Source organism: Pseudophryne corroboree, chromosome 2 (assembly GCF_028390025.1).
Source record: "Pseudophryne corroboree isolate aPseCor3 chromosome 2, aPseCor3.hap2, whole genome shotgun sequence".
Lineage (NCBI taxonomy): Eukaryota > Metazoa > Chordata > Amphibia > Anura > Myobatrachidae > Pseudophryne > Pseudophryne corroboree.
In genome coordinates this window covers 896,183,650-896,209,608 of record NC_086445.1, presented here as the reverse complement: position 1 = coordinate 896,209,608, position 25,959 = coordinate 896,183,650, and the positions used below count along the sequence as shown (strand labels likewise).

General features: G+C 47.1%; 1 protein-coding gene across 1 annotated transcript in view; it reads left to right on the top strand.

The window, feature by feature from the left end:
• Positions 1-2,557: 2,557 nt before the first annotated feature.
• Positions 2,558-25,959, top strand: part of RAP1GAP2 (RAP1 GTPase activating protein 2) — a 1,491,256-nt gene continuing 1,467,854 nt past the window's right edge. The window contains exon 1 of the mRNA XM_063956011.1: positions 2,558-2,768. The gene's annotated coding sequence lies outside the window, so the exon portion shown is untranslated. The remainder of the gene's footprint in view (positions 2,769-25,959) is intronic.

Below are 25,959 nucleotides of genomic sequence, written 5' to 3'. Positions count from 1 at the left end.
TTGAAATACATTTCAATGTTGGAACATTTCAACATATTAAGTCCATGTTTTTATGATTCCGTATTGGAAACAAAGACAAATAATAAAAAAATAAAGCTAATGTTGTATCTGGAACAAACCATGATGAAATGCTAGGAGTAAAAATATATTTTATGTTATTGCATGCAGGGTAAATTCTGGCTGTTTTTGCATGTAGCCCACAAGTGACAGCTTTACTTTTACACTGCAATTTAGATTTCAGTTTTAACACACCCCACCCAAATCTAACTCTCTCTCAGGGGTGTATCTAGAGGTCCGAGCGCCCCTGGCAAAGTAAGGGGCTGCCCCCCCCCCCTACACACATTTGGAAAAAGGTGCGAGTATTGAAAATGGGGTATGTGGGGGAAGGGCATGAACTCAATAGTACTTCCAATTCAAATTGTGCCACACAGTAGTGTCCCTCATTCACATTACACTGCACAGTAGTGTCTCGTATTCATGTTACACCATCCCTCCCCTCTAACCCACCTTTCCCACAGCCTGACCTTATCCCACCCCTCCCCCAAAGCCTCTTCAATGGTGCCTAACCCTAACACACCCTTCCTAATCTCCCTCCCTGCAGCCTAACCCTAGCCCTCCAGCCCTTGCAGCCTAACCCTAACCCTCCCACATGGCTTACCAGTGGAGACTTTGGCACCAACTCGATCCGGATTTTGGCATTCTGCATCGCTATCTATGTTGGGATGCCAGCATCAGCATTCCGAGCGGTTTTGGGATGCTGGCGTCAGTTTTCCAACCGCCGGGATGCCAAACACCCGCATCTTGACTGTCTCCTGAATGAAATGCTAATGAGATGCTGTGAGATGAGCCTCAAATGGACCCAGCCATTAACCAAACACCATTAGTTGGATGGTAGAAGTGCTTCCTGTTAGAAAAAACATTAGGGTGCCATCACCTCCAAGACATTTCCTTGAACATGGCCTTGAAATAGGTAAGATATGTATTTTCTTTATTACACTCAACAAGTTAAAGTTTTCACTTACTTACTATTTACTTACATCTAACATGCATGGAAATCGTGTAGTTTTCCAGGTACTACAGTACCTTCTCCCAAACACTGCCACTTTTTTATTATCTTCAACAACAAATAGATCTATAGCACTGTGCTATATAAAACAATTGCTGTGTACCTAGTCCATACTTGCCTACCTGACCCTCTCCATGAGGGAGAAAATGCTCTGTTCCTGGATTTTCCTGGTAATGTTTGATTTCCATCACCTGTGGTGAGCTAGTTAATTGATAAGAAGGCTATTTCACCACAGGTGATGGCAATCATACATTACCAGGAAAGTCCAGGAACAGAGCATTTTCTCCCTCATGGAGAGGGTCAGGTAGGCAAGTATGACCTAGTCAGAGTCTGTTACTGCCGCCGCTGCTCCGGTGTCCGTCAGCACCGCACTGCACTAGTGATCAGACTAGTGTCCGGCAGCACCGCACTTGTAATCAGACTCACAATAAACTACAGTTCCCATCAGCCCTTGCTGCCGGGAGCTCCCAGCAACAAGGGCTGCTGGGAGCTGTAGTTTATTTTGAGTCTGAATACAAGTGCAGTGCTGCTGGACAACAGCGCCGCTCCAGCAGTAACAGACTCTCACCAGGTACAGTCTGACAGTACTGCTTTTCTATCCTTTGTCCACAGGTGGGGCAGCCAGGCGGCACCCCCTCCTTGCCTGGTGCCCCTGGCGAGTGCCATCCTGGCCAATAGGTAGATACACCCCTGCTCCCTCTGCACATGTTATATCAGCGCCCCCCCCCCCCCCCCCCCCCGCACTGCACTGCACTGCACTGCACTGCACATGGTTTTGCCCATCTGCTAACAAATTTGCAGCTACGATCAGGTGTGAATTAGGCCCATACTTGCCCACCTTTAAAGTCTCCTCTCTGGGAAAAGACCGGAGAGGAGACGCTGCTCGAGCCTTCTAGAGGGCACGGCCGGGCTGTCACACATTTGCATCATTAAGCCCTACCCTCTCCATAGTCCTGCAATTCCCTGTAAAATCTCCTCATCCTGCCCGCTTCACTAGAAAGCAGGTGGTATGCGGGAGACCTGGCCACTCCTCCGTGGGTGCAGGGGACTGCCTGAAAAATCGTAAGTCTCCAGGTACTTGCAGAAGAGTAGGCAAGTATTTTTTAGCTTTCAGTTTGGGCATGTCCCTCTATAATCTAAATATCTCTGCACATTTTACATCTGCCCCACCTGCAAGGCAACATGGTTTTGCCCAGGTGCACTGCAAAGTTACAGTACTTGATGTTTTATTTGCTTTGCTCCCAACTCAGAATCATCCTCTGTATAGATGCAATTATAACAAATGACTGATTGAAATAGAAGTTTCAGCTTTCTCTCTTCTAGCTACAATTCTAAAACACTGAGAACATTTGCCTTATTCCTGCATGCGCTGTAAGCGTGCATTCTGCAGGTATTTGTTGATGTGCCTCTGACTGCATCGTACACATGGACGTACGAGCAGTGATTCTCTGTTTGTTCCACCAATAGCACAAGGTAGCACTGAGCACAAGCCTTCATGGCCCCCTGGTGGATGTCTGAATGTGTGTGAGAGCATGCCAACAGAGACCCATGAAGCATTTAAACTGCAGGTTAGCAAAGAAGAGCACAACGCATCCTAATAGCTGCAGATAGTAACAGCTTGATCTCAGCCGTGTTGAACTAGAAGACTCGGAATAAACCTACCTGGCAGTACCATTTGGAGAGCAGGATTACAGCGACAAGGGTAAGGACATTTCCATATGTTGTTACATTAGCTTCCCTTGAGAGGGACAGACAAAAGGGAATCCTCCTCTAGACTTAAATCTTGTTTAGATATGAAAATGTCAATCTAGGTCTGTTTCCAACGCAATCACCAAATGACTTGTGAGTGGAATTTTTCATTCTCTACATGTCCCAGTATCCTATGCAATGCTTTCTATGCTGGTGTTTCCGAATGATTATTACTGCTGAATATTTGGTTTTGGGTTTCTGATACCTGAATATGTCAACAGAACTTATCTCTTGATGCTTAATAATAATAATTATTATTATTATTATTGTTGTTATTATTATTATAATATGTTTGTCATCCAAAAAGATTGAGTATTTTTTGGCAGGCAATACTAGACTACCTATTCCCTCTATAACATGTATAACCTATTCTAGCCATGCCAAAATTTGTAGACACCTGCTGAGTGGGAATACCTTATCCAATGGTAAACAGGTCTTTTCTAAGGGCTAGTATCCATTGGCAATAAAATTAAGCACTCAAATTGTTCTTACATGCCTGAGGAAAATCTATTAAACTGTCCCCGATGCCAGGTTTCTATACGAATAATGTGAATGAATGGTCTTATACACACATACTTTCTGACAATCGTTTGGTTTACATAGTTATAGCGTCCAATCAATTTCGGCGTTGCCTGCAGAGTTCACAATTGTTAATGCTTGGTAAAGTGCCCCAGACTGTTTTGGAAAATCTCATTTGGGGCAGTACGGATGGTGTAATGGTTAGCATTACTGCCTCACAGCACTGAGGTCATGGGTTTGATTCCCAACATTGGTCTGTGTGGAGTTTGCATATTCTCCGATTTCCTCCCACAATCCAAAAACATACTGGTAGGTTTATTGGATCCCAACATAATTAACCCTAGTGTGAATGTGTGTTCATGTACACGTGGTAAGAAAAAAAAAGATTGTAAGCTCGACTGGGGGCAGGGACTGATGTGAACGGCCAAATATTCTCTGTAAAGTACTGCGGAATATGTGCGCGCTATATAAATAACTGGTAATTAAGTAATTAATTCATTTAGCACTGTACGCCTCTTAAAGCTCCTAATGTGAGGTCATGGTACCAAAGCTTCAGTGAGTGTTGGTTTTCATTGCGTATATGACTGCTCTGCTAAGTGACCTAGCAATACAGAATAACCATAACAGGGATTCCCATGTACCATGGCTGGCTCTGCTGTTTATTTCACAGCTGCTCAGTGACTAGCTGTAGAATAGTAATGTTGGCGTTCTTTTATATGTGATATTTGATCCATTTCATTTGAAAGCTGAAATGTGGAATGGAACCATCACATAGGATCTGTATAGAATGTAGGTAATTGAGCACATGTGTGCACCTGTTGCTGCCAGAGAAAGATACCTTCAAGGGATGTGCAGAGCTATCAAAATTTATCATGTGACTCTCAGCGGGTATATTATAAGTGCATCTGCTGGAACAGAACCGGCACTGTGATAATTACAGGAAAATACGGTAGAGCCTGCTTGCAAGTCTATCTTGTATGCTTCGACTATCAAAACATTTCACTTCCAATTAAGCTTTCAATAAATATCATAACACATGGAGTAGACTTCATTGCAGATTCTGGGGTGAATGTAATAGAGTGCAAGAACCGGGAAGTGCGAGACTTCATCCGAGTTCTCGCGTATTTTTAAAGCAGCAATCAGTTACACGGCAAAACAAGCTTGCCACTTTAAAAATACGTGAGAACTCAGACGAATTCCCGCACTTCCTGGTTCTCGCACTCTATTACATTACACCTGATATGTACAGACCTAGTCATATACAGGTTAATGGAATGCAGTCATAAGGTTGATATTCAGAATGTCGACAATCATAATGTTGACGCCACAATGTCAACATTATTGAATTGTCTACAGGAATCATACTGAAAATGTCGACATCTGAAAAAAAGATAACTTGTGAAATCCAAACATTCTCAGAATGGCAACATTAGGGCTAGGTAGATAAGGATTAGGCTGCGGGGGGAAGCGGTAGACTCATGCACTAGGAGGAGGGTTAGGATTGAGGAAGGGATAAGGGATAGGGGGTCTGTATTTACTGGCACGTCAAATGACTGCTCATCACATGAACGCAGTGACCTGGAAGCCGCCACTGGAGATGTCGCTGCCACTGGGACCAGATAAGTGATCGCTGGGCCACCATTGACAGTTTATTGACATTCTATCATGCTGACATTTCAGCAGTGTCAACATGAAGGTCAACGGGCCAAGAATGTTGACATGCTGTATGCTGACATTTTGAATGTTGACCAGGTATACCAAACACCAGGTTAAATTTTTGCAACACCCCTGGTTGCAATATGCAAAGGACAGACTAGATGGGCCAAGCGGTTCTTATCTGCCGTCAAATTATTTGTTTCTATGTAAGTTATAAAAGATGTGAAGCCTATAGAGGACAGACATTGATGGAAAGACACTTATATATACATCTGATGTATGATATCACATTTAGTTCAATTGTATGCTACATCATGTTTCTATAGTGTTGGCTGGTGGCATGAAATACGTACAGTATCTCATCTAATACAACTGTAACAGTTCTTGAATTTGTATTTTAAGTGACTGTTCTGCACAAGGAAATAAGGAATCCCTTCTGCGCTCATCCAACAACAATGAACAATAATAAAGTAAATTATGGGTTCTCAATTGATCAGTCTATGACTCAGTTCCAGTCTCTGCTTCAGTTCTTTTTCAAAGCGGAAGTGCTAGGTGTAGGGAGACTCGATGCGTACCGTACTCACATGGAGTCGTGGTATGTCCCGCGTATAAAGGTATCTTTGATCTCTTAATTCTTTTTTCTTCTCCGAGGTGGAAAATTCTTATCCTCGCAGTTTGGAAAAAGAAAAATGGGACAAAGGAGCAACTGATAGTGTAGTAGGTTCGTACAAACGCGTACCTTACTCACGTTAAATCACCACTCATTCCGAGCACTTCCATTTCTATACCATCACTTATAGAAAGGATGAAAATTCCGGATCACTACCCCTAGAGCCACGTTGAATATACTCCATCACTTATCTGTATCCAGTGATCTCCTGTTTGTACGAACCTACTACACTATCAGTTGCTCCTTTGTCCCATTTTTCTTTTTCCAAACTGCGAGGATAAGAATTTTCCACCTCGGAGAAGAAAAAAGAATTAAGAGATCAAAGATACCTTTATACGCGGGACATACCACGACTCCATGTGAGTACGGTACGCATCGAGTCTCCCTACACCTAGCACTTCCGCTTTGAAAAAGAACTGAAGCAGAGACTGGAACTGAGTCATAGACTGATCAATTGAGAACCCATAATTTACTTTATTATTGTTCATTGTTGTTGGATGAGCGCAGAAGGGATTCCTTATTTCCTTGTGCAGTATTGTTCCAGGGTGATTGAGTGATCACCCGTTGGTGTCCCCACTGCAGCTCTCTGAGGCGCAGCAGTCCTCTATCATCCTCCTTTTTAGATAAGTGACTGTTCTGCCTACCCTAATATTGGGGCAGATGTATTACCCTGGAGAAGGCATAAGGAAGTGATAAACCAGTGATATGTGTAAGGTGATAAACGCCCCAGCCAATCAGCTTCTAACTGTTGATTTACATATTGGAGCTGATTGGCTGGTGCCTTTATCACCTTGCACATATCACTGGTTCATCACTTCCTTATGCCTTCTCCAGGTTAATACATCTGCCCCATTATCTGCTAGACATGTTCTGTGTGCTTAGGTCATACTTACCTCCTCTCCCAGATCTTCTCTGAGTTTTACAAATTTCGGTTAGTGCCCTGGGCTCCCGGAAGAGTTGGTGGTTTTCCCACATCCTAAAGAAGTGTGCGGGATGGGGAGAATAATACCAGGAATCGTGCATCAGTGGGGAGGGGCCAAATGATGCATGTAGCCCAGCCCTGTCCCTATTACCTGGTACCTGCATCTGCTCCCTGGACTAATTTAGGGCTACCGAATATTATTGCTTAATACGGCGGTATATGTTATTTATGCCTCAGTTGCAGAACATACATTTCATCCTGTGTATCAGCATCCTGCAGTGCGTTGCTGTGTGTATGCACCTTTTATATCTTATATTCGCATGTAGAGAATGTTTTATGTCTGTGACCTCCGTGTGTCTTGCGTTACTTCTTCCACTATATAGTACATCAGCTCAGTTCCATCTGCCAGGCATGTGTGTCTATTGTCTACACAGAATATTAAACAGTGGAGATAGAAAAAATCCATGTTGCATGAGCTGCTAGTGCTACACATCATATCTCCCTGCCTTGCAGTTTGCACAGTACAGGAAATGGCATAGATAGTCACGTCATACAGATTTTACAGCTATCTGATGCAGTGGTTCAGGCATCAGATGTAGCTGGACTGATCCCCAGTGCAATGAATGTATAGTGATAAGTAACATCTGACACGTCTCTCTGTGTGAGATACTCTACCTCTCTTTCTAATTAAACAGCAGCAATATAGTGTAGATGCACCATAGGAGTAGTATAACCTCGGTGGGTCATAAACAATACATTTAAAGTAGTGATGAGCGGGTTCGGTTCCTCGGAATCCGAACCCGCCCGAACTTCGGCCTTTTTTGCACGGGTCCGAGCAGACTCGGATCCTCCCGCCTTGCTCTGTGAACCCGAGCGCCCCCGAACGTCATCATCCCGCTGTCGGATTCTCGCGAGATTCGGATTCTATATAAGGAGCCGCGCGTCGCCGCCATTTTCACACGTGCATTGAGATTGATAGGGAGAGGACGTGGCTGGCGTCCTCTCCGTTTAGAATAGATTAGAGAGACACTTAATTTTGGGGAGCATTAGGAGTACTCAGTACAGTGCAGAGTTTTGCTGATAGTGACCACCAGTTTTATTTATAATCCGTTCTCTGCCTGAAAAAAAACGATACACAGTCACATACCATATCTGTGCTCAGCCTCAGTGTGCTGCATGATATATCATCTATGTATATCTGACTGTGCTGAGTGCTCACTGCTCACACAGCTGAATTGTGGGGGAGACTGGGGTGCAGTTATAGCAGGAGTACAGTGCACACTTTTGCTGCCAGTGACCACCAGTATATTGTCTGCCTGAAAAAGTTAAACACTCCTGTGGTGTTTTTTTTATTTTATTCTATAGTATAAACGCATTCTCCTGACAGTGTCCAGCAGGTCCGTCATTCATTATATTATATAAATATTTACCTACAGTAGTGTTATATTTTTGTTTTTTCATCTCTATCATCTTTATCATCTCTATATTAGCAGACGCAGTACGGTAGTCCACGGCTGTGGCTATCTCTGTGTCGTCAGTGCTCGTCCATAATTGTATACCTACCTACCTGTGGTGGGGTTTTTTTTTCTATCTTCTTCATACTAGTAGTTTAGGAGTCTGCTGACAGTGTCCACCAGGTCCGTCATTATAATCCTACAGTAGTAATATATTTAGTATATTATCTATACTAGCAGACGCAGTACGGTAGTCCACGGCTGTGGCTATCTCTGTGTCGTCAGTGCTCGTCCATAATTGTATACCTACCTACCTGTGGTGGGGTTTTTTTTTTCTATCTTCTTCATACTAGTAGTTTAGGAGTCTGCTGACATTGTCCACCAGGTCCGTCATTATATTATATACCTACAGTAGTAATATATTTAGTATATTATCTATACTAGCAGACGCAGTACGGTAGTCCACGGCTGTGGCTATCTCTGTGTCGTCAGTGCTCGTCCATAATTGTATACCTACCTACCTGTGGTGGGGTTTTTTTTTCTATCTTCTTCATACTAGTAGTTTAGGAGTCTGCTGACAGTGTCCACCAGGTCCGTTATACAGTATATTATATATATAAGCAGCAGTACGGTAGGCCACGGCTGTACCTACCTCTGTGTCGTCAGTGCACTCGTCGTCCATAAGTAATATAATACTATACTATCCATCCATCTACATTATATACCTGTGTTGTTGTTTTTTTCTTCATACTAGTTTAGCAGTCTGCTGACAGTGTCCACCAGGTCCGTTATACAGTATATTATATATATAAGCAGCAGTACGGTAGGCCACGGCTGTACCTACCTCTGTGTCGTCACTCGTCGTCCATAAGTAATATAATACTATACTATCCACCCATCTACATTGTATACCTGTGGTGGCTTTTAGTTGTGCGCAAAATATGGAGAACAAAAATGTGGAGGTTAAAAAAATAGGGAAAGATCAAGATCCACTTCCACCTCGTGCTGAAGCTGCTGCCACTAGTCATGGCCGAGACGATGAAATGCCATCAACGTCGTCTGCCAAGGCCGATGCCCAATGTCATAGTACAGAGCATGTAAAATCCAAAACACAAAAGATCAGTAAAAAAATGACCCAAAAATCAAAATTAAAAGCGTCTGAGGAGAAGCGGAAACTTGCCAATATGCCATTTACGACACGGAGTGGCAAGGAACGGCTGAAGCCCTGGCCTATGTTCATGGCTAGTGGTTCAGCTTCACATGAGGATGGAAGCACTCATCCTCTCGCTAGAAAAAAGAAAAGACTTGCGGCAAAAGCACAGCAAAGAACTGTGCGTTCTTCGAAATCACAAATCCCAAAGGAGAGTCCAATTGTGTCGGTTGCGATGCCTGAGCTTCCCAACACTGGACGGGAAGAGCTTGCGCCTCTTTTTTTCTTTGCGTCATGTGCTGTTTGGAGAGTTTTTTTTGGAAGGGCCATCCTGCGTGAGATGGGCCAGGTGTTTGTGCCGGCCACTAGGGTCGCTTAGCTTACTCACACAGCTACCTCATTGCGCCTCTTTTTTTCTTTGCGTCATGTGCTGTTTGGGGAGTATTATTTGGAAGGGCCATCCTGCCTGACACTGCAGTGCCACTCCTAGATGGGCCAGGTGTTTGTGTCGGCCACTTGTGTCGCTTAGCTTAGCCATCCAGCGACCTCGGTGCAAATTTTAGGACTAAAAATAATATTGTCAGGTGTGAGGTGTTCAGAATAGACTGGAAATGAGTGTAAATTATGGTTATTGAGGTTAATAATACTATGGGATCAAAATGACCCCCAAATTTAATGATTTAAGCTGTTTTTTAGGGTTCTTTGAAAAAAACACCCGAATCCAAAACACACCCGAATCCGACAAAAAAATTTCGGTGAGGTTTTGCCAAAACGCGGTCGAACCCAAAACACGGCCGCGGAACCGAACCCAAAACCAAAACACAAAACCCGAAAAATTTCCGGTGCACATCTCTAATTTAAAGTAAGTCAGCAAAAATCAATATTACTCTATGATGTTATACTTGATTGGCTTTTGCAGTGAGCAAGGTAAAGGTCACCATTATTAATTCAGTTCTCAGTCATAAATCACAATTGGGGGATGCGCTCTGCAAAAGCTCGTGATTTATCATTCTGACTTTTTGTGATAAGAGTGTTTAGAATGATTACTACTTCTATACTGTGCCACTGGCAGTTAATGGCGAGCAATTTATAGCATTATAGGGCAACCTTTTATTTGGAGTATCCTTAGGCTTTGATCTATAGCAGGACAATGACTGACTTCAGTGCTTTGTCAGCAGTGCTGCCTTTCAATTCTTTCCATCAATCTTCCAATCAGATATTCTGCAGCTCTAAAGGAATTAAATTGTACATTGAGTGATTTATCATTGACCAGACACAGTACAGTATATCATGATGTGATTTCTCTTGTTTAAGTAAATGAATGGAAAGATATCGGACAAATGCACAGCATTAAATTACAAAGCTATTCCTCTTCCCTGGGTCTTACTCTGAAAATTCCCTAAATCACAGGTTCTCAAACTCGGTCCTCAGGACCCCACACGGTTCATGTTTTGCAGGTCACTTGTAGATTTTTCAAATGTGACAGTTGGTTATACACAGTGCAGCTGTTGGGTGACATGGAAAACATAAACCATGTGGGGTCCTGAGGACCGACTTTGAGAACCACTGCCCTAAATCATTCAGTTCTCTGGACCAGGCATTCCCAACCACGGTCCTCAAGTCACACCAACAGTGCAGGTTTTAGTGATATCCAGGCTGCAGCACAGATGGTTAAATCAAAATAACTGAGCTACTAATTAAGTCACCTGTGCTGAAGCCTGGATATCACTAAAACCTGCACTGTTAGTGTGCCTTGAGGACCGAGGTTGGGAATGCCTTCTCTAGACACTCTGTATACCAGATACATTTTAATGTTGTGGAAGTAGGTTTTTTTTCACGAGATGACACATGATTGGATGACAGCAGCACTAGTCCAATCATGTGCTACTTTCAGTGGCAAATTCCCCTGTCCGGGAATCCAAAATTGAAAAGTTGGTAACCCTAGCAGCCAACGTTTCAATGGACTTTTAAAACCCTGTGTAACGCACAATGTCTTGAGTACTGTAGCATGCACGGTGTGCTGTCTACCCTGTATAACCGGTTCCACTTCTGTGATTAATGTTTGGTGGTCCTGGTCCTCTTTGTGTTCTGGATTTGGAGTTCCCAGGTGCCCATGTGCTCCTCTCCTCATCTCTTCACTGCACATGCAGTAGAACTGAAGGACATCTAGCAATGGGTATCGGACTTCACCATAAAACAAAGTTTGGCTTCAGAAAACCACCTACAACTACCTGTGGAGATGTATCAAACCTGAGAGAGAGATAAAGTGCAGTCATAGTTGCCCATAGTGACCAATCAGCTCCTATCATTTTATGGTAGATGCTAGAATCAAGTGGGCTAAGGGACCTTTTCCGTCTGGGGGAGGAGTCACAACACAAGGGGGAGGAGCAAGGCCAGCGGGATAGTTCCTCTACTATCCACGCCACCAACTATTACCTTTAGTAATCAGGTGGTGAGCGAAGCAAGCCACCGAGCCCGAAGTGTGGCGAGCGTACTTTTCAGGTACCTTGTTCGCCCGTAGCTCCTCCCCCTGGTGACGTGTCTCCTCCCCTAGATACGTCAGAAGGTCCCTTCTCCCACTCCGATATAGAATCAACCATCATTTTATGGGCTGTGCTACATAAAATCTAGGTAGAAGCTGATTGGTTTTGAAAAATCTCTCATGGTAAAAGGTCAGAGTCAACCACCAATCAGCATGCTAGAAACCATGTAATATTGTATTGTCAATCAATCATACAGGACCTGTTAGTAATTTCCAATCTGGAAAATCAGAGTATGATATGATGTGCCAAAACTACAAAACAGGACTCTAGGTATAATCATAATATGTTCAAAATTGTTCTTCCTTGTACAGAGCTGTGGAATACAGTATGTAACTGCTATACAAATAAAGGCTAGCACCAGTGGCGGAACTAGCGAGCGGTGGGCCCATGTGCGACAAAATGGCTTGCCCCCCCCCCCCCCATCCCATCCAAGTCCACCCCCTCACCCCTGGAGAGGATCTGGTGAGGGGGACCTGCTCAGGGAAGTGGATACCTAGCAACAGTGCCGTGACTAGACATTTTAGCACTGTGTGCAAGAAACGGCATCGGAGCCCCACCCCTGCATGCAAAACAGGGGCAGTGCGCGCCGTAGGCGCGCGCAAAAATACATAGTGGCGTGGCTTCGTGGGGAAGGGGTGTGGCCACAAAATAATACCAATTCATAAAACGGTGCACAGTAGTCTCCATTATTCAAATTACGCCGCACAGTAGCACCACTACACCAGGTAGAGACCCTTTTACACCTTACGGCGGACAGATTCCTCTTTTTACACATTACAGCAGACAGCGTCCCGTTTTTACACATTACGGCAGACAGCGTCCCCCTTTTTTACACATAACGGCAGACAGCGTGCCCTTTTTACACATAGCAGCAGACAGCGTGCCCTTTTTACACATAACGGCAGACAGCGTGCACTTTTTACACATAACGGCAGACAGTGTCCCCTTTTTACACATAACGGCAGACAGTGTCCCCTTTTTACACATAACGGCAGACAGCGTGCCCTTGTTACACATAGCGGCAGACAGCGTACACTTTTTACAAATAACGGCAGACAGCGTGCCCTTGTTAAACATAGCGGTAGACAGCGTACCCTTTTTACACATAACGGCAGACAGCGTGCCCTTGTTACACATAGCGGCAGACAGCGTACACTTTTTTCACATAACGGCAGACAGCGTTCCCTTGTTAAACATAGCTGCAGACAGCGTACACTTTTTACACATAACGGCAGACAGCGTGCCCTTGTTACACATTACGGCAGGCAGATTCCCCCTTTTTACACATTGCGGCAGGCAGATTCCCCCTTTTACACATTGCGGCAAGCAGATTCCCCCTTTTTACACATTGCGGCAAGCAGATTCCCCCTTTTTACACATTGCGGCAAGCAGATTCCCACTTTTTACACATTGCGGCAAGCAGATTCCCCGTCTTTACACATTGCGGCAAGCAGATTCCCCGTTTTTACACATTGCGGCAGGCAGATTCCCCCTTTTTACACACTACGGCAGGCAGATTCCCCCTTTTTACACATTGTGGCAAGCAGATTCCCCCTTTTTACACATTGCGGCAGGCAGATTCCCCCTTTTTACACATTGCGGCAGGCAGATTCCCCCTTTTTACACATAGCGGCAAGCAGATTCCCCCTTTTTACACACTACGGCAGGCAGATTCCCCCTTTTTACACATTGCGGCAAGCAGATTCCCCCTTTTTACACATTGTGGCAGACAGTCCCCCTTTTTTGAGGAAAGAAAGAAAGAAAGAAGAATTATACTTACCCTCTCCGCTGGCTCAGGCTCCTCGGTGCAGTGTCAGACGATTCCCGGGCAGGAGAGAAGGAGGAGGAGGGAGGTGGAGGAGGGAGCCGCAGCAGCGCTGTGTTATTGGTGGAGGCGCTCCTGCTGCTGCCCCTCTGCTTCACTTTAGGCTGTTCTCGGAAGACAGCCTATAGTGAAGCAGAGGGGCAGCAGCGCCTCCACCAGTAACAAAGCGCTGCTGCGGCTCCCTCCTCCACCTCCCTCCTCCTCCTTCTCCCCCGTACCGCTGCTCCTCTCCTCTCTGGGCGGCTGTGCGCTGCGGGTAGCGGTTGCCCGCAGCGCACAGCGGCATGTAATGAGTCAGTTTGACTCATTACATGCTTTGGGCCCCTGGACAGAGGCGGGCCCCAGTGCAACGCACTGGTTGCACTGGCGGTAGTTCCGCCTCTGGCTAGCACTGAAGAGCAAGGCAAACCATGTCCACAAGGTCCTTTAAAGTGATGTTTATTATTTTTAGACACAGCAACACATTTCAGGGCTGCAGCCATTGATTAAGGCAGCTCAGAACAGGTGTAAATAACATAGAGGCAGGGCCACAATGCTCAAGGTGAACCTTTGGCATGAACATGTTTCTTCATTTCATTAGAAAAATAGCTTTGAGATTGTGTTGATGTTTCTACTGTGTGGTGTGGGTAATGCAAGACTGAGAAGCAACACATAAGTCAAAATTACCCTAGGCCATACGTACGGGATGCAGTCAATTTACCTCCAATCAAAATCCCGATGGTCAAAATCCCGACAGCAATTGACCGACGGTCAAAATCCTGACAAGGTCAAAATCCCGACATGGACAAAATACCGACATTTAAAATAACGGCAAGGTCAAAATACCGACATGTAAAATGCCGACAGGTCAAAATGCCGACATGAGTTTTTCATGATTTTTTAATTGAAACCGACTTGTTCATATTTTACCATCCCAGTGGACCTGGAGGGGGAATATAATAGTGTACCCGAAGCATGCGAGGGGACGCGGTACACTTATATGGTGTCCATGTCGACCTATGTCGACATACACACACAAAAAACCAATGAAAAACGCATGTCGGTATTTTGACCTTGTCCGTATTTTAAATGTCTGTATTTTGTCCATGTCGGGATTTTGACCTTGTCGGGATTTTGACCATCGGTCAATTGCTGTCGGGATTTCGACCATCGGGATTTTGATTGGAGGTATTTCATACCGATCCCCATACGTACACAGTTCTGATGCCGAATGCAGGATTTGGAGAATGTTTAGCAGAAGTTTTGACAATTTTGCCCATCTTTACTATCATACCGCTGTTTAAATCTCCATAGTCAGAAATTGTTTCAAATGTTTTTGTTGTTGTATTAATCAAAAACTTTCTCATTAAATTATACAGAAACTACAGTATTCCAGCTATGTAATATCAGCGTAATGCAGGAGATTTCACAGAAATCTCCTGAAAATGGCTAATTAGCGCTGCAGACTGCAATCCCCATTTGTCTCAGTATTCTGACCCCTATATACCATACTCCCAAAATCGGGTGGCAATCAATATACTGGCTGTCGGGATCCCGGCGCTCAGCATGCCAGCGCCGATATCCAGACCGCTGGGATACCAACAACTATTCTCCCTCTTGGGGTGTCCACGACACCCCTGGAGGGAGAATAAATAGCGTGCCGCGCGACACAGTTCCCGCAGTGCGGCGAGCGCAGTGATCTCGTAATGGGCTCTTTTGCGCTCACCCAGGCTGCCGGCATTCCGGTGGTTGGGATCCTGACGCCGGGTTCCTGACAGCTGGCCAGTTATATTACACACCCCAAAATCATAGCTTTTCAGGGTCCCATTGGTGAACATCGTACTCAGATGGACTAATCGTCTTTATGCCTATGGAGGCATTCTCACAAAAGAGGGATATCACCATCTCTCTCCTGCAGCCTCCGACCAGCTACAGTAAAGCTGGCCATACACAGATTTATTGTCCGATCTGGCAGGTTGGAACGAAAATCGGGTAATGGATGGGAGCAAATGACAATTGACCATTTGCTACGAAATGCCGGAAAACTCCCAAAAACGATCAATCAAAAAAAATTGGTTAAATCAAATGGATTTAACCAATTTTACTGAGCGACCAATTTTGTCTGTTTTTCAGTGTTTGGGAGCAAATGGCCAATTGTCATTTGCTCTCATTTATTACCAGATTTTCGTTCCACCCAGCCAGATCAGAAAATAAATCTTTAGGTGTATGGGCAGCTTTACTAACACTGGGGGTGATTCCGAGTTGTTCGCTCGCTAGCTGCTTTTAGCAGCATTGCACACGCTAAGCCGCCGCCCTCTGGGAGTGTATCTTAGCTTAGCAGAAGTGCGAACGAAAGATTAGCAGAATTGCGAATAGAAATTTCTTAGCAGTTTCTGAGTAGCTCCAGACTTACTCAGCCATTGCGACCAGCTCAGTCCTTTTTCGTTCCTGGTTTGACGTCACAAACACACCCAGTGTTTGCCCAACCACTCCCCCGTTTCTCCAGCCACTCCTGCGTTTTGCAACTCTTTGCAACTCGAACGCCTGCGTTTTTCCGCACACTCCCATAAAACGGCCAGTTTCCGCCAAGAAACACCCAGTTCCTGTCAATCACACTACGATCAGCACAGCGATGAAAAAGCTTTGTTATGCCGTGAGTAAAATACCTAACTTTTGTGTAAAATAACTAAGCGCATGCGCTCTGCGAACCTTGCGCATGCGCAGTAAGCGACTAATCGCAGTATAGCAAAAATCGGCAACGAGCGTACAACTCTGAATGACCCCCACTGTGCACATAAACACCATCAGAATCTTAGGAGCATACTTTCGCAAATATGAAAGATGTGCCTGGGATGTAACTCATAGGTTCAGCGATTTTTGCAACCACTGTTTCTGCAAGTTACTATTAATACATAGCTGGGATACTTTAGTTTAAAATGAAAGAGTCCATCAGAAAAAAAGTGACACTTCTGTGATTTGTAATATATACTGTTGTCCCCTTTAATACAAATCTCAGTGCTATCATGAAAACTAACTTAAAACGGCAATCTTCCATATTTGTTTGTCTCCTGCATATAGCAAGTTACCCTGACTTTGAGACTTCTTCTTTTTCCTTTTCTTTACTCTATTACTTTCTCACTTTCCTTCTCCTCTTTTTATTTTCTTTTTGTTTCTCCAGCTGGTTCTCCAAAAAACTTTCTGACTATTATTTGGTCCCACATACACAAAAATCAGAGTGCCAATAAGTTGAGTGTCATGTACTTTATTTCATTTATTCATGACATGTCATGTTATGTGTACCTTTCCATGTGATCCATTAAATATAATTTGCAACAAGAAAAAGCACCACCATCCACAGTTGTTGTGGAACTATACATCTCAGCATAGTGTGCCATAGATTAGTAATACAGCCACTCTTTTAATGATGTTGGACATGCTGGGAAGTACTACAACAGCACATGCTTGTTGATTTTGTTAACATATATTAGTGTAAAAAATAATTTTATTGCTAAAAAAATAAAATGGCAAAATTGATATTAATACAATTTCAAATATTTGTTTGGAAACAAAAATAAATACATTTTTATATATATATATATATATATATATATATATATATATATATGCCCGTTATCTACTTCTTCTTTTTTTTTGTAATTTAACACATTCCTATGTATTTTTTTTCACAATAATAAACATATTTTATGACTTTTTTCAGCATAAATATGCAAACTTTAAAGTGTATACATGTTTGTTTACATTTTCACAGCACCTTCCACAGAAACATATAGATGCCCCACAGAGCAAATGGAAAGTGCAGATAAGGAAGTGGCCGGAAAAAAACATGAAAGCATGGTCAGATTGGGGTGGAAAACCAGACCGGCAAATTTATAGATGTAGCCCTAATGAGGGTGGGGTCTATTGAGGAGGTGGGGTCTGTTGAGGGGACTGGAGCCCTCCTCATAGTTCCTGATTCTGAGTTGGATGCGGTTGCTACCTTTCTTTCGCTACAGTTGCTTCTACAACTTTATTTTAATGTTGCTGCAAAGCCTCTTCCTGGTATACATTTATATGTCTGAATGTGCGAGGCACTGGAACACCCACTTTCAGTAATCATGCTTTGTGCTTTTATAGACACCACCATCAGTCGCACCATTGAAACTTGCACAAGACCTGTCCTCGGTGCAGATCATCCGTCTGAGTATGGCCTCCATTGTAAACAATGCAGTGTCTCTACATGCAATTACTTTCAGCAACATGCCTGTGCTATGTTATATCTGCGTCTGATTAGCTAACCTCATGTGACCACCCAACACTATTCTAATGCACGTCTGGGGTGCATTTGTCTGAATTTGTACTGCAACTTTGTACGAACACCATCGGGATGCATGGTGGTGGTGATACTCTGCAGGGAGAGGGAACATGGGGGGAAAGCGATACTCTGTAGGGAGTGATGGAATGGAGTGATAATCTGCAGGGAGCGGAGATACATGGGGAAGTGATACTCTCTGGGGAGTGGAGTGACACAGGGGGGAGTGATCCTCTACAGGGAGAGGGACATGGGGAAGAGCTACTCTGTAGAGAGTGGATTGATACTCTGCAGGGTGCCTCTTAGTTTTCAGAGCCTCTCCTTTCCCCTTATCACTCTTCCTCCAGTCTGCCCACACTGTCCTCCATCTTCCTGGGGGCCAGTTAGGCTGGGTACGGTATGTCCAGGGGCCGGGTAGGGCAGCGCTCATTAGCCCACAAGAGGCGGAAATGAACATTTTCACCTACTTTTGTAGAATTTAAGCTTTGGGGCCATTCATCATGAAGGTAACGCAGGAGATATTACTGATATCTCCTGCTTACCTTTGTCTCCCGAGCTGGCTAGCATCCCCATTCACTAGCATGGAGACCTCATTCATCAAGCTCCGAAAATACAATATTTTTGGAGCTTGACTGTGGTAACATTTGCCATCTGCAGATGGTAAATGATCCCTCACCTGCTTACCTATGGGAAGTAGGTCCGGCTTTTGATCGGGGATCATCCTGGATCCCTCCATCGCTGTCCTTCTTCTTCTTCCACTTGTGCACCTGCGTGAACCCTGCTCCACACAGGCTCACTAGTGCTGACTCTGACAAATTTTTTCACTGCTGTGAAAGTAGCAGAGAAAAAATGAGTGGAGACAGCTGATGTTCTCATCAGCTGTCTCCACACCGGAGCAATGATGAATTCCTCTGGCGCTCGTGGTGCGTCAGAATTTTAATTTTTGGGTGCCGTCCGGCGCCCGATAACTAAGATGATGATTATGCCCCTACAGTATATATTAAAAACAGTCACAATTGTAGTTGCAGTGATTTTCAGAGAGTATTTATTGTACGTCTGAAGGTGAAAGAGTGTAACAATGTCTATACAGCAGTGTTTATATGGGACAGTGTTTGTAATGTGTTTGTTGTTCTGTGCTCATTTTTCTAAACTGAAATCTTTTTGTTGCATTTTATGAATATTTCCATATTCCTTTTTAATCTCCTGTGCCTTGCTGTAGGGCAGGTAAAGCATAGAGTGGAATAAAATTGTTAGATGCTAAATATTTCACATCATGTATCTATTTCCAGGATTAGGGGAATTGAAAAATAAGCGTGAAAACTCAGGGGCTTGGAATATTTGAAATTGTATATCTTGGATGCCGTTTCTCATAAATTCATTTATATATTCATAGCATGCTGTACAGTGTCTATATCCAAGGCTCATCATCACGAAGAAATGTTTTTCATAAATACAAGTTCTGGAGAATAAACCTGTTATTTTTATTGGTTTCCTGAAACTTAGTTTTAAATATGTCAGCGGAAGATTTACAGTATGCAATAATCAAAGTTTTATTGGACTCTTTTTTTATTTATGGTGGTCACTCTAAACCAGAGGTTCTCAAACTCGGTCCTCGGGAGCCCACACAGTGCATGTTTTGCAGGTAACCCAGCAGGTGCACAGGTGTATTAATTACTCACTGACACATTTTAAAAGGTCCCCAGGTGGAGCTAATTATTTCACTTGCGATTCTGTGAGGAGACCTGCAAAACATGCACTGTGTGGGCCCCCGAGGACCGAGTTTGAGAACCTCTGCTCTAAACAGTCCAAAATCTTAACTCTCCTATGTTTCGGTACAGCTATAGTTATAACATATCTACGGCAAGCAGGTGGACACCCAGAAAGGACGTCATTATACACTGGAGGACAGTTTATGTTTGGCACGGCTGTCATTTCATAGATAGATTGTGAATAACAGAACTTCCGTAGCAACATTTATAAGCCGCTCATAACTTTATTGTGATTACATAAACCTTTTATTTAAGCTAGCTTATCACTAAATAAAACCACACCACACACTGAAATAAAGACACGGACACAGTAGCTGGAGTTAAAGGGCAGACGATGTTTATTAATCGCTGACCAACTCTTTAAACTAATAATTGAGGCCGAATTAGAATTGAATTGAATATATATTTAACTCTAGTTTGGAGGATGGCAAAAACAGAAAACCGCTGCCAAACACCAGCACCCGTCACCTAGATGAAAACCACCAAACCAAGGAGGGGAGTACACATACCCCGCCTCCTTCCCGCATAACCCGCATTGTGCTGGCCTTACCCCTCTTTCTCTGGCAAACGTTCGGTTCCCGCAGGGGAACGTCTAAATGTCCAACCGCAAGAAAAGGACACACCTGCCGTCCATTTAAAGAGGGAGCCCCACAATGACCACTTATGCCTGTGTGACAGCTGGTTGGCAGCGATTTCCCGCCACCAAGGTTTACCAAACCGCCACCGCCATCCGCAAACAGAAACTTAACCAACCAGAAACTAACTAGCTCTAACGAAAAAGACCGAAAATATCTTCCAGAAAAAACTGCACTCCTTCCGGAGAAAGGTGAACCCCATCGTCTCTATAGAACTGCCTGTTCCGCAGCACCAGCAGAGGATGCTTAATTGCCACTCCGCCTATGGCCTTGACAAACAGAGACACCGTCTAGTTCACCTTTTTGCGTGCTTTCTCCAGCGCCGAGAAACGCACCGCACCACGCCAATGGAAACGGGGCACCATTTCCGACCAGACAATGCATACCCCAGGCCAGTGACAACGTATTGCCACCACATCCGCCTTTATAGACAAAATCAAGTCTATGCCTTTAACTCGGCCCAGATCATTACCACCCAGATGAATGATAATACAACTGGGGCGACCCCAGCGGCGCTCCCGAGAAAAAAGGACGCGCAACAGATCACCCCATAACATGCCCCTAACACCTAGCCATCTAAATTGCCTGGACCCAAAAATCTCAGTCGCCCTAGACGCCATGGGATGTTTCTCCGCCCAAAAAACATAGGAATGACCAACCATCCATATGTGGTCTCCAAAATTGATGACAGCTGTAAAAGAAAATATCCTAATGTCAGATTATGCACATAATCTGTAACTTAAACACAACGTAACCAATTAAACCCAAGTGAAGGAGAAAACTCAAAAAACCTCCCGTGGACCTTGGTAGAACAGCCAATTGAAATTAGGCCCCCTCGGAGGAAAAATTTTAAAAATTCGCTTCACACCCTCGATTCCTGAACGGTAAGCGTTCAAAAACCGACGAGTAAACATGTTTTTGGGTTAGCGCAACAGGCGCACTTATAACTTATCTATACGGACATAGGACTTATAGGAGGCCGACTTCCAGCGACCCAACTCCCGAATAGCCGCTGGTGATGAACCAGCGGCCGCCGCATGGGTGGCCGCCCCAATCCGAAAGGAATGAGTACCGAAGTCCGCCTCCTGCAAGCCCAACGCCGTCAAACATTTCTTGAACACCGATGAGAACTGAAACTTTGTCAGAGGGTCCAACTGCGCGTGCACCAGCAACTGGTTGCCCCCCGGAGGTCTTAACCGCACATACTCTTGGGTCAGCCGCAGCGGGCAAACGCCCATACCTCCCTGAGCCTCCAAGGACAACCAGCGACCCCGACCTGTTTGATCTGTCTTGGATCGCACAATCCTACAGAGCAACAGGCCCTCCTGTAAGCGCACATTCTCGTAGAGCAGACCCGATTCCCGGGACGCCTTGCTGCTCGCCACTAGCTCGCTCACCCGAAAAGCCCCGAAAAAGGCCAGGGCATACGCGCTACTAAACAATGCCACCTCAAATTCCGAGGACGCAATCCGAGGTAGCACACGCAGCAATTCCGCTAGCAGCTGCAACGTTATAGGCCTACGTGAATCCGCGTGCGCCGGGTGCAACCTAGCCCAACCTTTCAGCGCTCTGGAAAGGACAAACGACCCCGTGGGGTCCGTTGTCCCGTGGAGTCGCGAGTGAAAGGCGATGCCCGCAAGGGCAGTAGCCATGGCCGCTTTTGACCTACCGTTTTGGTAATGCTCCCAAACAAAGGTCAACAGGGCGTCGGCCGAGGACTCACCTGCTACCCCGTACCTACTCTGAAAGGCTGACCAATCCCGCCATGCAGCATCATACGCTCGTAGCGTGGAGGGAGCCAGTGCACACCTGGCCAACGCCGTTAAACCGCTTCGACCATCTGCCAGACAGAAGGTGGGCACTGTAACCCCTCTGCCTCCGCTCCCGGAACCAACGTCCTGAATTTGTCAAACTGGAACCGGGACAATGCATCCGCAATTCCATTGTCAACTCCAGGTACGTGGCGGGCCCTAAAATTAATATTACGCTGTAAACAAACCAGCACTAAATGCCTTAGCAATCGCAGGGCCTGCGGAGATGAGGAACGCTGATTATTAATCGCATGCACTACCCCTAAGTTGTCGCAAAGAAACAAAATGTCCCTATTTGCGAACCGTCCGGCCCATAACTCAAGCGCCACTAAGATCGGGAACAATTCCAGCAGAAGCAGGTTCTTGGTAAACCCACGCGTTACCCAAGATGCCGGCCAGGCCGCAGCGCACCATGCGCCAGCGAAGAACGCGCCGAAACCACGGCTGCCTGAAGCATCCGTGAACAACTGCAGCTGCTTACTGGAACAACAAGGAGCGGGCCACAACACTTCCCTGTTGAAGGACACCAGGAACGAGACCCAAATCCGCAAATCATCCTTGATCTCGCTGGAAAGGTACACGGAGTGATTCTGTCGAACCGTCCCCGCTGTGGCCCGCTCAAGTTTGCGACAGAAAATCCTGCCCATGGGGATAATCCGACACGCAAAATTGAGAGAACCAAGCAAGGACTGCACCTGCTTAAGCCGAACCCTGCGTTTTCCTAAACAGTCTGTAATCAAACCCAATAGCTTCCGCACCTTATCCTCGGGCAAGCGACAGCACCCCCCTACCGTGTCAATCTCGATACCTAAATAGCTAAGACAAGTGCAAGGACCCTCGCACTTATCCTGAGCAACCGGTACCCCTAAAGCGCCGAATAACGACCTGGCCACCGAGAGAATGTCCCCACAGACCGAACTGTCCCCGGGCCCTACAAAGAGAAAATCATCCAGGTAGTGAGCCACTCCCAGTTGCCCGGAAGCGGTCTGGACGCACCAGTGTAAAAATGTGCTAAAGCACTCAAAGTAGGCGCAGGAGACAGAGCAACCCATGGGGAGACACCGATCGACGTAGAATTCGCCCCCTATTTTGAAACCCAGAAACCGCAAGGAATCTGGGTGTAGCGGGAGTAGGCGAAAAGCTGACTCCACGTCCAATTTTGCCAACAGACTCCCCGGACCACCATCCCGCACTAAGCGCAGCGCGTCGTCAAACGACTGATATCGAACTCTGCACTGGGCTTCCGGGATAGCGTCGTTGACCGACAACCCCGGCGGGTGAGACAAGTGCTGTATCAAACGAAACTTGCCTATGGCCTTCTTGGGCACCACCCCTATTGGGGAAATGCACAAGGAGGGCAACGGGGAAAAGGCGTAGGGCCCAGCCATGCGCCCCAGCTCAATCTCCCCGTCGACCTTCCGCCGGATCTCCTGCGGGAATTCACGAGCCGATCTCAAATTCTGGCGTGCAACCACATACACCGAATCCGGAATTGGCAAGCGAAAACCGTGCTGAAAACCCTCCGAGAGAAACGATGCAGCCGACTCATCGGGGTATAACGCAAGCCAGCGCTGCAACTCGGGAACTATAATCGGGGAGAAGGCCTTACTTGCCAACTCCACCGGCCTCGGTGGAAGCGGCAGGCTTACTGCCTGTTGTCGCGGTGCATTCCTTGGCCGGGTGACTAGATCCGCACAACCTACATGAGTGGCGAAAACGACAACTCGTTCCTTTGACGCATTTACCGTCGTTGTAGGCGAAACACTTCCCTTTCCCCGTCAATCGGGAAGCCGCCGCCCCGGACGCCCCGGGCTTCTTGGCCGTGACGTCTGGGGTGGGTTTGACCTGCTGCGTGACCTCCAACCACACCTCAACATCCTTAAAACCCGCGGGCAGGATGGGGTTGCCATCCTGATTGCGACGAAACTTCTCGTCGTAATCCCGCCACGCGGAACCCTTGGATTTCAAGTACATATCGTGTACTAAAAACAAATATTTCACCAAGTTGGCATACTCCGAGGGACGCGATTCCGTGTAGCAAGCCATGAACACCAAAAACCCACGCAGCCACTGGTGAAAATTGCGAAACGCACTTTCCCCAATACCGCCCGGCTTCTTGGCTGCTTCAAAACCCTGCCGCATTTCCTCCGTAAGGGTGAATATGTCTACATACTTCCCCTTGCGGATCTTTTCCCGCATGCGCTTGCGAACCCCCCTTGTAACTGCCGTGTTGGCGCAATGTACCATCTCGCCGTAACGGGGAGGGTCCGGGGGGACCACCTGCGCAGGGGCGGCCGCCTTATGCGCCTCCTTAGCCATTCGCCGCGCGATGAGCCTAGCTAATTTACGCGGGCGCCGCGGAGAGCCGGATGATACGCTGCTAGAAGACGATGAACTACAAGTTGAGACGTGTAAAGGAATGTTTAGCTCACTGGAGTTCGAAGGACCCGGAACCTCGTCGTCCGCTGCACCCGCCTCCGCTGATGGCCGTACCTCCACGTTCGCAGTCCCGCTCGTCCGTGATCTTCGCCTCATGTCGGGTGTAGCCCCTGAACTAGACGGGACCTGTGAGGGAGAAAAAGAGGGGACAACAGGCACAGGGGGAACCAGAACATCATTAACACTTGGCCGCAATTGCGGAGGCGGAGGGACCGCCCCTCCACTCCGCGGCGGATGGCCGCCCGGCAGCTGCAGGGAGGGGGCCCCCGCCGAGGTGTACCCGATCGACTGCGTAAAGGCCGACCCGCTTACTGCACCAAAACTCGCGGGGTAAGACGGCCGCCACGCCGTATGCGGCGGGCAGACGCCTGCTCCCGCCCATCCGTATGATGCCGGAAGGAACTGAGGGGGCGCCGGGAGAGGGGGCCAACCCTGTGCCACCTGATACCCACCGCCCGGTGCCTGTCCTGGCTGCAGGCCCGCAAAGGCCGGCAAGGGCACCGCGACTCGGGGTCCACCGACCGACCATGTGGACTGCACGCCGGCGCCCGCGCTGGCCCCACACGGGGAAAACTGTGTGCCGGACACCGTCATGAAACCCATGGAAGGCATACTGGCGGCTAAGGGGAATGCTGGAGCCGGAGGCCACGCAAACCCCCCGGGGAAGGACTGGCTCCCCGCGAAGCCTTGCTGCGCTGTTACCGCAAGCGCCCCGCCGTGTGTAAAATAAGCCGCCGAGACGGACGCCTGCGTGGACCCGCATTGCAAAGGACCGTGGAGGGCGTGGGGAGGAGTTTGATACCCTGTAAGTGAGGGCGCCGTTAATGGCGGCGGGGCAGCTGACGCCCAGGGGGCGCCCGAGTAGGCCCCTGAGGCCGGGGGGAAACCCTGCCATGTAGTTGCCGCCGGGGCGGGTGCGGCGGCAGCCGCTGCCACGTCCCCCGCCCCAGCCACCCCAGATCCAAGGTGCCCCCCGTTATCACAAATCACCTGGGGTGCGCTAGACCCCTCGTTGGCAGAGGGTAGTGTGTGGTCCTGTATTGTCCCAGGGACAGCGGGAGCCGCTACCCGCTGTCCTGGGCTCATATTCCCCTGCACATTGACCCCCCCCTCACCCCCCGCAGCTCCGCCGCGGTCGTCCTGTGCCACCAGGACGCCGCCGAGAGCCATAAGCGGGGATGGAGGAAGAGAGCCGTCAGCACTGCAGGAGAGAGGGTGAGGGGACGTATGTGCCGCGGGAGGCGCCGGGGCGCGCGGCCCGGCCGGGTCGCGCGCACCTGCGCCATGCATCAAGCGGCTGCTGGCAGGAGGCGGAGGAGGCCTGAAGGCGCCCGGAGCAGGAGGGCGAGGAGAGGCCCGTCCCGCTGCGAGCGCCGGGGTGCGCGGCTCGGCCGAGCCGCGCGCCCCGGAACCACGTGACGAGCGGCCGCTGGCCGCCCGTCTCCGAGCGGCAGGGGAGCGGG